Source organism: Armigeres subalbatus, chromosome 2, assembly GCF_024139115.2.
Source record: "Armigeres subalbatus isolate Guangzhou_Male chromosome 2, GZ_Asu_2, whole genome shotgun sequence".
Classification (NCBI taxonomy): Eukaryota; Metazoa; Arthropoda; class Insecta; order Diptera; family Culicidae; genus Armigeres; species Armigeres subalbatus.
Genome location: NC_085140.1, coordinates 256,577,917 through 256,592,635, shown reverse-complemented (window position 1 = coordinate 256,592,635; position 14,719 = coordinate 256,577,917). Strand labels below are relative to the sequence as shown.

Genomic DNA, 14,719 nt, shown 5'->3' with positions numbered 1-14,719 from the left:
CCGATGTTCGTTCAAAATCGGACGAATGTTAGGCCAATCTTGAAAAACACCACTTTTTCGATTATTTGTTTTAAATTTTATAATTACTCAAAATATGGGCGAATTATTTTTTTTAACGAAAGGTCCATTACTTTCGACTTGTTCAGTATAAGATTTGATACACATTAGGTCAGACCAACTTTAGACTGATTCAAGGTCTCATTTAAAATAGATTTGCAAAGTTTGTAGAATTGTGTATCCATCTGTGAGAATGTTGTTCATCGTTTTGTGGGCGCCTACCTTTTTCCATCCATTGTTTATGTCATCGGAGAAAAAGAATCGGTAAAACAAAGCAAGCGAGCGGACGAAGAGAAAACAAAAAGGAGAACACGCATCAGACAAATTCTTTGGATTGGAAGAAATGCTCCGACCGACTCATTTTTTCCACAGATTAGTATCGTCAACAAAGAGTGGGAAGACTTCGGAATCCATCGCATCATTCCAGCTCCGGGGAACCTGCCGAGCAAGTTTTTGAGTTTTGTTAGTATACGATAAATGAGTGACGCCGCAGTACGGAGGTGTTAGTAGTGGTATATTTTTTAGAGTAAGGAAATTTGAGTTAGTATTCTTTTTTTTTTGCAATTTGATGGTGATGTTTGTGATGTTTTGGTGAGATGATGATGATGATTCACGGTGATATGCGGTGCAACTATTGTTAGTAACAAAGTGGAAACCGAAAAAAGCATTTGTTTTGTTTTCAGTTCAGTGTTAAAATAAAAAATCGTTTGCAATTTTATCTAAACAACTCATTCTTTTATTTTTGTGTATTTTTTTCAATTATTTTGTTAATAAATCATCGAATAGTATATAATTTAAAAATAATCAAAAAGTAAGTAACTTTCTAGTTTATTACTAATAAAAATTAAAACAATTTCCCGCGCAGCGGAATTCGGAAACGACGAGGGGATCCGCGTGAACCCGGCGAAACCGGACGTGTCAAACATCCGATGGTTTCGAGTGGTTCACGTGAAAGCCATGGTTTGCTTCCCGTTTCGGCGCCGCAGGGTTGCTAGCTTTTGCTTGTTTTTGTCTTTAAGTTTGTCCTTTGCTTCCCGATCGAAGTAAAAGGAAAAGTCCTAGCGCTTGGATTTTACACGACTTCTTTCGTTTGTTTATCGATCTTTTCTTTCCTTCTTAAATGCTTGTGTCTATCTTGATTGCTGATCTTACAATTTATTACGGATTGCTCAAATTTCGTTGCTTTAAAAAATATACAATGTTCATGCGTTGTTTTGATGTTTGTTTTCGCATTCCTGAAGCACTCTACTACACAAGTGTAAAAGGTTGTCTCAAAACTCGTTAAACTCAAAAACTTAAGTGTAATAATTTAACAAAACAAAAATCAACATAACCAACAAAGGTGTATAATATTAATTTAAAAAGGTGTTCGCTTTTCTAAATGCACAGTAATAATATATCAAAATAATAATAGGTTTACTTTAATATATAAAATACAATAATAAAAAATGAGATAACTAAAAGTGATACGACTAACCACTAACTATCAAAGAGGGGTAAAATGAGTAATATGTAGCAAAAACACACACAGAAATATGACGACTTGCTTGCCTTAAACGTTAACGAGATACTTTCTACAGACACTTATTGTTTGTTTTGTTTCATCATAATCGGCTTTGATAGAAAGAAAAAAAGCTACAGCACGCAAGTTTTACGCAAAGGAAAAGACTAAATACAATTGTATAAAAAACTGGATTCCTCCTTGATCTTATAAGTAAACGAGCAAAAAACAAAAACAAAAAATCAGTAATACTGCACTGTACGAATTTTACGTGTATAAAAAAAACTAGTTCCCTTTCTGGGTTTCGGAAAATTCCCATTTTCCCTAGTTGTGGTTGCGCGCAGGAGTCGCAGAGCTTTACAATTGAACACAGATAGGAAACATTAACACTACTGTGTGGATTCGAGGAGTTTGACTGCGTTCCTCTCGTTCTCTTCCCTTCAAAACAAACAAAAAACTATTGTTGGCCCCTCTCTCTTTCTGCCTTTTTCACTCTCTTGCTCCTAATCGATCGCCGTTATAGTCCGACACAGCGGATCGGAGAGGGTGCGCCAATCGAAATCTAAGCGGCTACTGGAGAAATAAATAAGCAAAAATAGGAAACATGCACACACATACATATAAGAGAGAAAAAAAACGAAACGAAAACTATTAGAATAAATTACCGGCAGTTACGTTTGTTTTTGAAAAAGTATCCTATCGGAAAACACGTTATTGGTCTCAGTAAGAGGAGAGAAATTGGCTGGCGCGATAGAATCTGAAGTACCGGAAAATGGAAAAGGCGGCTGCAATTTATGTTACATTTTGACGCTTTGACTGCGCGTCCGGTCCCACTGTGGGACGGACCTGCGCAGGCAGCTCTGTTCCGGTGTCCGCTGATTCGTATCAGAAAAATTTTGGTTTTTATCGTAAAACGCTACAAAACAGTTCAACAATTTACCTAAATATTTCGTTTTAAATATATGTGTCCTACTAAATGCCTAATTGTTTATCGCCGTATCCAATTCTGTTAAAATTTACCAATTGTTAAGTAATAGATTATTTTTCACGTTTCGATTACACTCCCTAATGACCTTAACCCTACACGGAGATGATATTTTTTCAACGTAAATTAATAGAAACATTCGTTTGCCACGGTTCGCTGCCCGGTTGAGCCGGGTTCGCGACGACTTAGATTCGTAAGATATTCAAGTAAGCTTAATTGGGTGGGTGGGAAATGTCAGATGTAGATCACGCCCCGATTGACCGACGTTTCGGTCGGTCTTCACCAGGGTCATTACCTGCGGAAATTGTCCGACGTTTGTACGGTAATTTCCACTTATAACGAATCTGGGATGCGCGAGTTGCCTCGCCGCGGAGGGCGCGATCAACGGCGGACATTTCCAAGTCTTATCGAATGTACGCTAGCACATTGTTTTAAAAAAAATTCTAGAAGCACTTGAACAAAAACACCTTCTCACTAGTAAAAATTCGAATTAGATCGACTTAACTAACGCGACGCCGCGCATCTGTATGTGTGTGTGTTACTGACTAACATCTTCAATAAATGTACGTTTATATGTGTGTATTTGCGTAAACTAGTTGTGTGAACGAACATATACCCTGATAATAGTAATAAAAACACGCTGTCCTTTCTCGCCACACCTTTCTCGGACTTTCGTTAATAGGTATGCGCATAAACATATACAAACCGGACGGTCCTGACTAGGATAATAATTCAGGGGCTGTCCGTAGAGAGATAGAGTGCCTACACTTATTAAAAAAAAATCAAACGTAGTTCACAATACTAACCCTTACTCTTATCCATTTGCAATAACAATTGTTCAGTCATAAAGAAGTCAAATCGATTTGTTGCATTAATCAATAACTAATAATGAGTCGCTGTAATCAACTCTTGAATACCCCCTGCGTCCCACGAACTTCGATTACTGTAATACGTAGAAAAGCTGTGTGTGTATGTGTGTTTTTTTTCTGGCTCCGATCTTCCTACCCTACAATAATTCTGTCATAATCTCTCATTGTGTTTACGACTTTTTTCTGCGTTCTCTTCTTAAGCCGTCACTTTTTTAGGGCGCAAAGCACCACAATACTTCCCCCTTCTTTATCAAAACTCGTTATCAGAGCGCAAAAAGAATTCTTACTTGACTGTTCTTCCTGTTTCGCGCTGTTCCCTCCGTTCCGCCGCACGTACACGCGACCACATGCTGCACGTGTGTATGTGCGTGCGCGCCACTGTTCTCAATACTGCTCTGTCGCTAGTTCCCGCACTTTCTACCCTCGTCGTCGTCCTCGTCGTGGTCACCGTCGTCGCCGCAAAACAGCTGGTTCCCAAGATTGATAACGCACATGCTTTCATCATCATCATCATCTTCGTCACTTCGGCGTCCCACTCGACGTCGGTCGTCCTACTTCTTCTATTCAATCGTGGAACCAAACGTTTCGGGCGGCGAAGAAAACCATGTCACAGCATTCTTGGATCAACGCAGAAAAATTCTGACCCGGAGTGGGACGGCGGCTGGGCGAATGGGAGAGAGAGAGCGAGCGCGCAACGTACGCGCCCGCCATCTGCCACCGCCGCTTCCACTCACACATGCTTGCTTACACAAAACTACCCCCGAGCGGCGCAATTCGCGTTGATCTTCCGGTTTTTTACCCGTGCTGCTCTCTCGGGTTCATCGGCTTCGTTCTCGGTCATCATTTCGAACAGGGCCTGACGGTTCCGAGCTGTTTTGTCAACCGATCTAGAATTGGAATTGGAAATAGTGTTGTTGTTCTTTATGATGGAATTATTAAAACAGAGTCAAGAGTTCATCGGATCCTTCTCTATGGTAGAGTGTGGAGTTTTTTTTGTTCGGATCGTTTTTGTCGCTGTTGTTGGACGTTGAATTATTCGATTGGCCCGAACTGGTTCCCAGCTGCGATTGGATCGGAATGGGAAACCGAGTGGTGAATCATCCGAATCAGAATTCGCCGTTTGAATGCAGACGATAGGCGGAGGTCGTAAGTAGGCAGCCGCTCATTTGTGTGATTTGGTCATCACTATTTTCGGGCAAGGTTTTTGTATTGATGCGGCGTGGAGAACTTGTTTCGGCATTGCATCATTTGGTAAGTGGATATTATCGGTGGAGAACGGTGTGCAAGTCAGAGCGCACTGATAAATGACATTCGATTTTCAAGGAAATGGGAACAGTCGCCTTCAAGGTGACATGCAGTTTGTGGAGGTTGTGGTGAACTTGAACTGCGAGAACTAAAGTCAGCGAAATGATTGTATCAGTAGAAAACCAATGATGGAGGTCTTAGCCAGTCCAATCTAAATCGAATATAATAAGCAAAAGTAGATCCAACCTTATGCAGGTTGAATTATGGACAAGAGGGTTTCTCTTTATCTATATAAATGATTGTCGGTCAAAGTATCAGTCAATAGTTATCAAAAAGCATAAATCAGGTTTTGGCATCTCATCCCCGACGACATTTTTGCATTGGCATGACGCTATTCAAAATCTGACATGAAGCTGAAGTTCCACCTCTATTTAAATAAATTACACTGAAAACAGGATTAAGAAAAAAATCCTTTTCTATCACTGCCATGCCGATGAGACGTGAGAAGTGAAGTTACAGCTGACAGGTCTGTCATCCGTAATAGCCGGATTTTTTTGGGATGATCACTGGAGAAATTTGAGTCAATCGCACCAGAGGTAACACACTTGGAGGTTAGTAACGTAGAAATTTCGGACAATCAATTGGAGTGAAAACGAGTCGACGAAACAGTCAACATACAAACCATTGGACGTACAGTCATCAGACGCACAAATTCGGTTTATGGCAGACTTATTAAGGAAATATAGACTGTGAAAAGCACATAAGGAGCTTGGAGATGAAGGAATAAAAGCAAAAGTAAAGAAAACAAAAACCGTTTTTTCTTCCAAAAATATTGATTCGCAAAAATTGTTTAAGCCCACATGATCCGAACAAACTTAAAAACTTTGAATCGGATTCTTAGGAATGGCTTCTCACCCTTTCAAGGACGGGAAATGTTTATTCTGCTTCGATATCAGAATCAATGTCCGAGGACGATAACTGGGTCAACTGGTGTTGACCAAAAGGTTATCAACGGCAATTGGCTTTGTTCACAGTGTGTTCCAGTAGCTGAAGGTTCCTGATGCGATAGGCAAGAATAGGAGTAAAAAGTTCGGCTAATAAAGCGATGGAGGGTCGGACCAGGGAGTTGGTTCCGACGATTATCCAATTGAGAAGCCATTGGAGGAGGAACAGCTTATCAGGGACATCTCCAACGAAACCGATGGCAGCATGGAAAATGCTACTCGTTCGGCAGAAGGTGTGAAAGAAGGAGCTTCAGGTACAACAAGAAATAGAGGGGCATCAGTTGCAGCAGAGGAGAAGACGCTGGAGAAGCGATATGCGATTCGGAAGAAAATCGACCGTTGCGTCAAAATAGTGAATGCTTGCAAGGACCAAGATGGCCACGTTCGAATTAGGGCGAAGAGTGACAAAATGAAGTCAATAAAACTGACAAAGGAAGTGCCTGAAATCGTCGACATCAAGTCCTGCGAAAAAGATGAAAAAAGCGAGTCGTCGAACTATCCAGTGAAAACCAGCCGTCACAGCAACAGAGCTGGTGACGAGCCTAGACGAGGCGCCTCGGAAAGCCAAAAAGATGGATCGCTATGCATCAGCAGCTTCAAATACATTACAGTGGCGTAGGGATACACGGATTTGGAGAATCTGGAGCGGCTCGACGTGATTTGAGACTTTCGGAGTCTGTTCGAGAAGCCAGAGCAGCTGCTGAACTGCTAATACGAAAATGAGGACAGTCCGCTGCGGATGCTCAACAACTTCATGACCGACATAGTTTTCGTTGTCTCCATGATGGCAGCATTCACCATGCTGTTGATGAACGAGCAAACGCGGCTTGGAAAGGATAATCATCAGAAGAAGGGGTTTGTGCATGTGCACAAATTCGAGCAGAAGCGAAGCCGTAATGGCGAGGATTTCAGTCAAATGAACATCGCAGAGCGGCTTCTATAAGTGAAGAGTCGAAAACTCTGTTTAGTCTGCCCGAACAAGAAAAATAGAGATTGGTGTCCTTCAAAAATTGGATGTGTGGTACAGAATTGGCAGGGGGATCATCATCCTCTGCTGCACCGGGTAGCAGAATCAGTGCAGCTACATAAAGCGAAGTCGGACTGTACAGTGATTTTTCAGATGATGGCAGTGATGCTTTACGTCGGAGGGCGACAATGTGATCCCACGCATTTCTGGACTAAGGATCCTCTGGAAACATCAACCGGGTTGAGAACGAATTTCGGAGCAAGAAAATGAATGATTCGACGAGTGGTTCGAGATAAATTTCCCGTTGTGTAACACGCAAACGGTGTCCGAGTTACAACTTCTGAAGCAGAAGGCGGTGCAACGAAACAAGCATCTCACGAGAGTGCCGATAAAGTACTGATCGCGTCGAGGAACTTTCCTCCGGAAGAGCTCTGGGAGGGAATACACTTCAGCCAATCACCCTTTTGCACCGCCGCCTCCTCTATCTCTGCCGGATTTGGGTTCCGGACGCTCAACATCAAACAGGTTCTCGGCAACGCTGCAATCGCATTCATGACAGGAAATGAACCAGAGCGTCTGTCAATCGGCAGCAGTCGGCGTGCTGGTAGAACTTCCTGTCTCCAAAATCTTCGTCGATGCTTAGTTCTCGATGGTTGCGGTGAGATCCGACCCCATCCAAAATCATCGAAATACTGCCATCACGGGTGTTCATTTCGGGTGACGTGAACGGTTACCACCACTCTAACAACGCCAGAGCGATAATGTTTTTAACCCGGCAAACAACGCCGCCCTCAAGGTCCTAATGATTACCACCTTCCGCCGAGGTTTGGTGGACTCGGTCATTGATGCTACGTTAGCCTCGAGCAGTGTCGTGAATAGGCTTCTCAGGTCCACGGACGGTGACCCTAGAGATAGCGACCACATGTCAATTCTCGTGGAACTTGACAACGCTCCGACCGACATTACCCGCTGGTGGTACGAACAAGCCGACTGGAGCAGCTACCCGCAGCAGATCGGAAGTAAACTTCATCGAACAGTCATCGAGCTATCGCAAGTCATCCTTCGGGCCTTAGAGAACAAAATACCGAATATCAGTCCCAACATGGGTCGGAAAGCTGTTCATTGGTGGAGTGACACGACCAAGAAGCCTATCAAAAATCGAGCGTTGAAAAAAGCCAAGAAGCGACTCCCGGCTTGGAAAACATCCGCTCCAACGACCAAGACGCAAGTAACGAATGCCGACGAACAATACGCGAGGCGAAGGAGGAGCACTTCGAACAACTTTTTCAAGTGCCAACCAGGCCATCACCACCTCGGCATGATCTGCCTAGGATCCGACGTATAATACGTGTCAATACCGAAGCTCCATCACTGCTAGAGATTCAAACAGCCATCCAAAGCATGAAATCGAATAAAGCCCCAGGGGTCGACCGCATATCAGCCGAGATGCTCAAAGCTGACCCCATGACATCCGCTCAACTACTGCATCGTTTATTTCGTAATATCTGGGACACCGCAACTTTCCTGGTCGACTGGATGCAAGGTATCTTAGTGAAGGTGCCCAAAAGGGTGACCTGACTGTATGCGATAACTGGCGAGGCATTATGTTGCTGTGTACCGTTCTCAAAGTTCTGTGCAAAATTATCCTAGCCCGGATTCAGGAGAAGATCGATGCAACTCTCCGGCGGCAGCAAGCCGGATTCCGTGCCGGAAGATCCTGTGTGGACCATATTGTCACGCTCCGCATCATTTTGGAGCAGGTCAACGAATTCCAAGAGTCCCTTTACTTGGTATTCATTGACTACGAAAAGCTTTCGACCGTCTCAATCACGAGAATATGTGGGGCGCCCTGAGACGCAAGGGGGCGTTCCTGAGAAAATCATCGGCCTCATCGAAGCACAGTACGAGGCCTTTTCGTGTAGAGTGCTGCACAATGGGTCCTGTCCGACCCTATCCGGGTCGTAGCTGGTGTGAGGCAAGGATGTATTCTATCACCGTTACTGTTCCTCATCGTAATCGATGAGATTCTGGTAGATGCGATTGACCGTGAACCAAACCGCGGGCTGTTATGGCAGCCTATAACCATGGAGCACCTAAACGACTTCGAATTGGCGGATGACGTTGCACTACTCGCGCAACGGCGCTCTGATATGCAGAGTAAGCTCAACGACCTTGCCGATCGCTCCTCCTCGGCAGGTTTAGTCATCAACGTCAACAAAACCAAATCGTTGGATGTAAACACGGTGACTCCTTCCAGTTTCACAGTAGCCGGGCAACCAGTGGAGAATGTTGAAAGCTTCCAATATCTTGGTAGCCAAATGGCGTCAGACGGCGGTACCAAGATCGACATAGGCGCACGGATCAAGAAAGCAAGGGCTGCCTTTGCGAGTTTAAGAAATATCTGGAAAAACAGGCAGATAAGTGAACGCACCAAAATACGAATTTTCAACTCTAACGTGAAATCTGTGCTGTTATACGCTAGCGAAACATGGTGTGTATCAGTGGAGAACACTCAACGGCTGCAGGTGTTAATTAACAGATGCCTGCGGTATATAATTCGGGCCTGGTGGCCTCACAACTGGATCTCAAACAACGAGCTCCATCGTCGTTGTCACCAGAGGCCGATAGCAACAGAAATTCGGGATCGGAAGTGGGGCTGGGTCGGCCACATTCTACGTAGGGGCGGAAACGAAATCTGTAAGCAAGCATTAGACCGGAACCCAGTGGGACATCGCAGCAGAGGCAGACCCAGAGGCTCATGGCGGCGAAGCCTCAATAAAGAAATAAAAGAAGTCGACCGAAATCTAACCTGGCAACAGGTTAAAGCGATAGCCGGGCATCGCTCAGGATGGAGATCTTTCAAGTCGGCCCTTTGCACCACCGGAGGTGTACAGGATCCATAAGTAAGAAGGAGAAGTCGTGGGTCAACATTCTCGACGGGATAAACAGTGAACAATCTTCGACAAAGCCGGGATGATGCACCAACTGCTTCCAAGGTACGAGACGCGCCAAGAGAATTGTCCTCTCCATCGACGGTATCGTCTAGCGAGACTCGACCATCATTACTGACTTGCAGCTAACATTCTTCCTACCAGGAACACCAGAAGCAGTTCCGTATGAAGCATTCCAACGGCGTTCTTAGTACCCCCTGACAAAGGAGAGAGCTTCAACCAACCTGTCTCGCTTGCGGAGTTCGTGTTGAGAAAGAAAAAGGCAAGTTGGCAGGTCCCGATAGTTTGGATTACCCGATGCTAAAGAATATGCCCCCGGCGGTACAGCTGCCTTTTCGGCACAAAGCCACCACTGCTCTCTGTAGCAAAGCGACCAGCTACATCAGGAGGACCAAAGCTAGTAACAATAGCTGCCACCTTGAAGATCTTACCAACAAAGCGGTTGGCGATCTCTGCGGCAACCAACTTCCCAAGACCGCCTCGCCGACTAAGGCCAGGAAGTTGACAGGAAAGCGGACTGAAAACTGACCTCTACCTCAAAAGGTGTCTGAACTCTAATCTTCGATTTAAACAAAACTATCCGTCCGTCGTACCAACTATTCTCATCCGTTGGGCAATCTTTACCTGTTTGCGCCGCTGGAATCATGTGTCGGAAAGCCGAACGAATGTATGATCGAAAATGGGCTGGACGATCTACAAATTCAAGTAGCGAAGGCCCACGGTGCAGACTCCACTCCACTCCATTGCACCGGTTAGCAAACAAGCAGTTACATGACTTTATGCGATAGCAGTACGTGTTGGATGGAACAGCGCCTACATCGGTTCAAAAGATCCTGGAGACAACGACGAAGCTAGTAGGCTCCCGCTTTGGAACAGGCTTACTGTGGCCTCAGCACGGATAACATATCCCGACAGCTACCCGTTGGTCATTCGATGGATGAAAGCCGACGATTGTAAGCAAAAACCAGTACTTAAGGAGAACCTGTGTCGGCAAATTAAATAGATTATCAAGCGAAGGAGTATCCCCACAAGGTGATGATCGCCGCGCTGGCGAAAACGATACCTTCTGCGGTATTATATCTGCCGTTGAACGGCATGGAGAGTTCGCGGAAACCAGACAAGGTACGCCTGGTCTGGAACGCTTCCACCGCAATGAATGGGATATTCCTCTCCTGGAAGCGTCCGTTCCCCCTTGGTGGTTACATACAGGAAATATACCTCCAAAATCCGTATCAGATCGAAGGAAAAGCAGGCCATTGGCTTATCTTTAGGGCCAATAGTAATGAAGATCTGCAGGTGTACGTAATGGGCGTGGCAACCTACGGCTCAACATACTCGTTTAGTTGAAAATCAAGTCGTTTTCGGCCGTTGCAGTCAATTAAGTTTTCTACAGTCGCCAAGAGTTATTTTGTACTCGTTTAGTTCAGAGCTTAGAGTTTAGGACCAGTACAGGAAGTAATTGCGCGAGCCAAGTAGGAGACGTACATCCATTCCCATGCAGGTTTTCATATTAGGGACTATTGGTTGTAAAAATTCTGGGGAGGTAAGAGCAGTGAATGCGAACACTTGCTAGACATCGTGTGGGATACGGTCGACGGTATTTTCTGATTTTTCACCCGATCGAAGTTAGAGTAAATAAGTGTTGTCTAAGGAGAAGAGCATCCAACGAAACAGATCGTGCTTAGCATTGTGATGGCTTCGATTGATCCGGCCGGATTCGTTGCGCCAGTCCCCATTTTTGCTGATCCAGGACCTGTGCTGTGGTCAATGGTATGACCTCGTTGACAAAGTGTCATTCAAGAAGTGGATTCGCTGGACGAACATTTTAGCGAATATTCACGTTACCATGCTGCTACTTCAGCGAAGTACGATCGGTTGAGGTACAGGACGTTCAGCTGCATATCTTTGCAGATGTGAGGCAGACGGAGTATTTTCGAGCCATGTTACGAGAAGAAAAAACTGTTGATTCCACGTTTAATGATTTCCATTTCAGCAGTGGTACTCGCCAACTCGAAAACGGTACGTGAAAATCATCTTCGCTATCAGAAAGGTGCTATTTTAGATAGATGCTGAGGTGTTACTATCGTCGACCCAGTCCGAATAGCGCCGATAAACGTAGTCCGTCGTATGTTAGAATTCCTGAACCTAACGGAGCTGGCAGATTGGCGATGGATAGCGACGAAGCTGAACGTGGCAGACCAGCTGACGAAGTGGAGTAAGAAACCTTAAATACACCTAAACAGCGTGTGAGTACGAGGACAGTAGTTCCTGTACGAGAGGAATATCCAAGAAAAAGTTTGCCGTCGACGAATACGGATGAAAACCTGCATCAGGAGTCAGCAGTTCTAGTGCTCCGATTTGTGTCGAACTGTAGACGGACGAGAGGCATGCTGCCGATAGAAACGTTGCGAGCAACGAAACGTCTGCTAAAGTTGCAGATACTGACTCCAGTTGCATCGGTTCGAGTATATCTGCAGCATCAGGTGTGCGAAGAAGCTGAGAGATGTTTGTTGAAGATAGCGCAGTCGGAGCAGATGAGCTGGACGGGCTGTCGAGGAACAAAGAACGTCCGGCAAGCCAGTTGATGGCACTCGATAAAATTGAAACTGAGAAGCATTCATGATTCAGTGACGACCAGAAGTTTTGTTTAACTAAATTAAGAGATTTCCAACTATTGCTAGACACTAGACTACAACAACAAAAACATAACAAAGTTCCGCTTTATCTGCAAACGTGAATACATCGTGAGGTTACCAAAAGCAATCTATTAGTCTACTTTCCGAATCACTATATGGAAGTTTTGTCTAAATGGTAAACCATCAAATAAACTTCCTATTCATGAAGCAGCTTTGTTTTCAACACGTAACGTAGATAACGATTCATGTCTAAACGAGAGCCTCCACAGTTTTCTCCTATTTACCAACAATGCATTTCTGAGGGTCCTGTTTCCGACGTCGATTACTGAGAAGCAAAAGTTCCGTTTCAAAACATTAAAAAAAAGTCACTAACTTCTCAGTATCTAATCTTTCAGTCGAGTTATGAACAACGAGCTATCAAAAATGTCCACTTTCAGAGCATCAAAAGAACAGACCACAATCCAATTCGCGTTCACGAACAGACATCAGACTCTATCTAAGAACAGCGCGACACTTGTCATGCCTTCATCTGCGCTGTCAGCCACGTCAATCAAACATCGCGATAACACGGGACCATTTGACAAGACGCAAGACATTCCAGTCAACCAGCTGCTGCTGTTGCTGCTGATGGGAAGCCGGAGAAATTAAATTTTTCGGTAATGATCCCCGGATGGTTTGATACCCTTCGCCTACGAACACCTCACACAGGAATTTTTTTCACACGCCGCAGAAGCTCCGCGTCTGCCGAAATTTCAAGTGATAAGAACATTTTTTGGCGGCAATTTCGGTATCATAGGTTTGTTTGGCTTTCGACATGTTTTAGAACAAGCAAAAAATGTTTCCGGATAAGGCACGTACGTATCGTTCGGTAAACGTTCGTCAAATAGAACCTCTCGGAATGCAGATTGGTCTTCCACCACCGCAACAAAAACATCAACCTGAAGAACAGATATCGACCCGAACCGGAAGCCTGCGGAGGTTTTGCTTAGTCCACAGCCATCCATACGCAAACAACTGTTGCGGCGGGATGGCACGCTCGTGGCTTATCTTCTGCTTGGCTGGTGTCGACAGCTTTCCAGGAAGTGGAGAGCGGCAACCGCCAGCTGGCAGCTAAAAGCAAAAACAACAGAGCACGTGTGTTTCCGTGTTTTGTATAAGGAGCCACGAATGTTGAGATTTTCTTGGAATAAGGCTTTGGACCGTTGGGAGTGTGAAGATGGGACTGATCACTATATAAGGCAATATACTTCACCAATCTAATTGATTAATTATGGAGGTTGATAATCAAAAAATGGTAAAAGGACCAACGCCAGTATATGGACCAGTTTGGACGGAACGCTCAATGATTCATTAGCGGTTTGACGCAACTTCATCCTAATGATTTGACACCGTCCGGCACTGACAACGAGAAAATATGTTTTCCGCCTTCAAGTGACATGCGGGTTGGGCATTTCGAAATGATTTGATTTGCACCTGGTCTGACGCGGCTGCCATCACTTGTCCAATACAGGCCGGCTGGAATCTACCGGAGGCGAGGTCGGGCATCATCGCGTACGGAGAAGTGTATTTGCCCTAGTCGCAAATTTAATTAACTTCTACAAAGGCGCCCTTTCATCTCGGCTTATTTCAAGGATGTTTGGCTCGTACAACTAAGTTTTATTTTTCCTTCGCGCCAATGATTGGACTGAAAGGTTTTAAATTTTACTTCTAAAATAGAAAATTTCCAGTATGAAAGTATGAAGCGAGACTGAAACATCGTCTGATTGCTCACTATGGAAATTGATTATAATCTTCCAGAACGGTCCGAAAAGAAAGACAATCTCATCATATTGGTTGGATTAATCCACCATGTCGAGTGCTGCGGTCCCGCGTAGCCAGCAGACCATCAGCATTTTCCGAACAAACTGCTCGGAAAAAAGATTTCCGATGATTGCTTTCGGGTGGAAAATTTCCCTCTGTGGTGGGTGAAGAAAAAGCTCCACCAAGGAAAAGGATAGCCAACAGACAGCTCTGAAGGATATAATTGAGTTTAATTCTCTCCGGCAGCAACCGGAAAACCAGCCGAAAGGTCCGATTAGGGCCGCTCGATTATTGGTTTTTGGACTGGCAGGACCGAACCATTTTTTTTCACTAATTCAACGGTTCGTTATTGCTGCACCTCGGAGTAATGAATTAAAGGTGGGAAAATATTGCTTTACCGTAAATAAATTGACGGAAGAACCTTTTTCGAAAAATAAGGAATCACAACAGGAACTGAATGAGGATTGAGAAAGATAGCATCATTCGAGATCTATCTAATCGAACAAAACAAAAGAAATGTAAGTAATAAAGATTTATTGAGTCGAATAACCAGAAACGATAGCAGACATCATTAGTCCCTAGCAGACATTGTTTTATGCCTTCTGGTGTAGGCGAACGAACGATTCAAATGTTTCATCTTTTTACAGAGGAGGTTGGCAGTCAATACCAAGACCTAATAAAGCACTTTCTCCATGCATGATTCG

General features: G+C 44.4%; 2 protein-coding genes across 12 annotated transcripts in view; both read right to left on the bottom strand.

The window, feature by feature from the left end:
• LOC134216207 (uncharacterized) overlaps nt 1–14,719 on the bottom strand; it is a 579,247-nt gene that overhangs the window by 160,594 nt on the left and 403,934 nt on the right. The gene's annotated exons all lie outside the window — the stretch shown is intronic.
• LOC134212109 (brain tumor protein) overlaps nt 771–14,719 on the bottom strand; it is a 35,084-nt gene continuing 21,135 nt past the window's right edge. For 9 of the 11 annotated variants that reach the window (XM_062689654.1, XM_062689651.1, XM_062689653.1 and 6 more), the window contains exons 3-4: nt 3,700–4,299; nt 771–2,131 (exon numbers count right to left, since the gene is read on the bottom strand). The gene's annotated coding sequence lies outside the window, so the exon portion shown is untranslated. Of the gene's footprint in view, nt 4,300–14,719 lie in introns of all 11 variants that reach the window. The other 2 variants (XM_062689661.1, XM_062689660.1) reach the window with 2 other exon arrangements.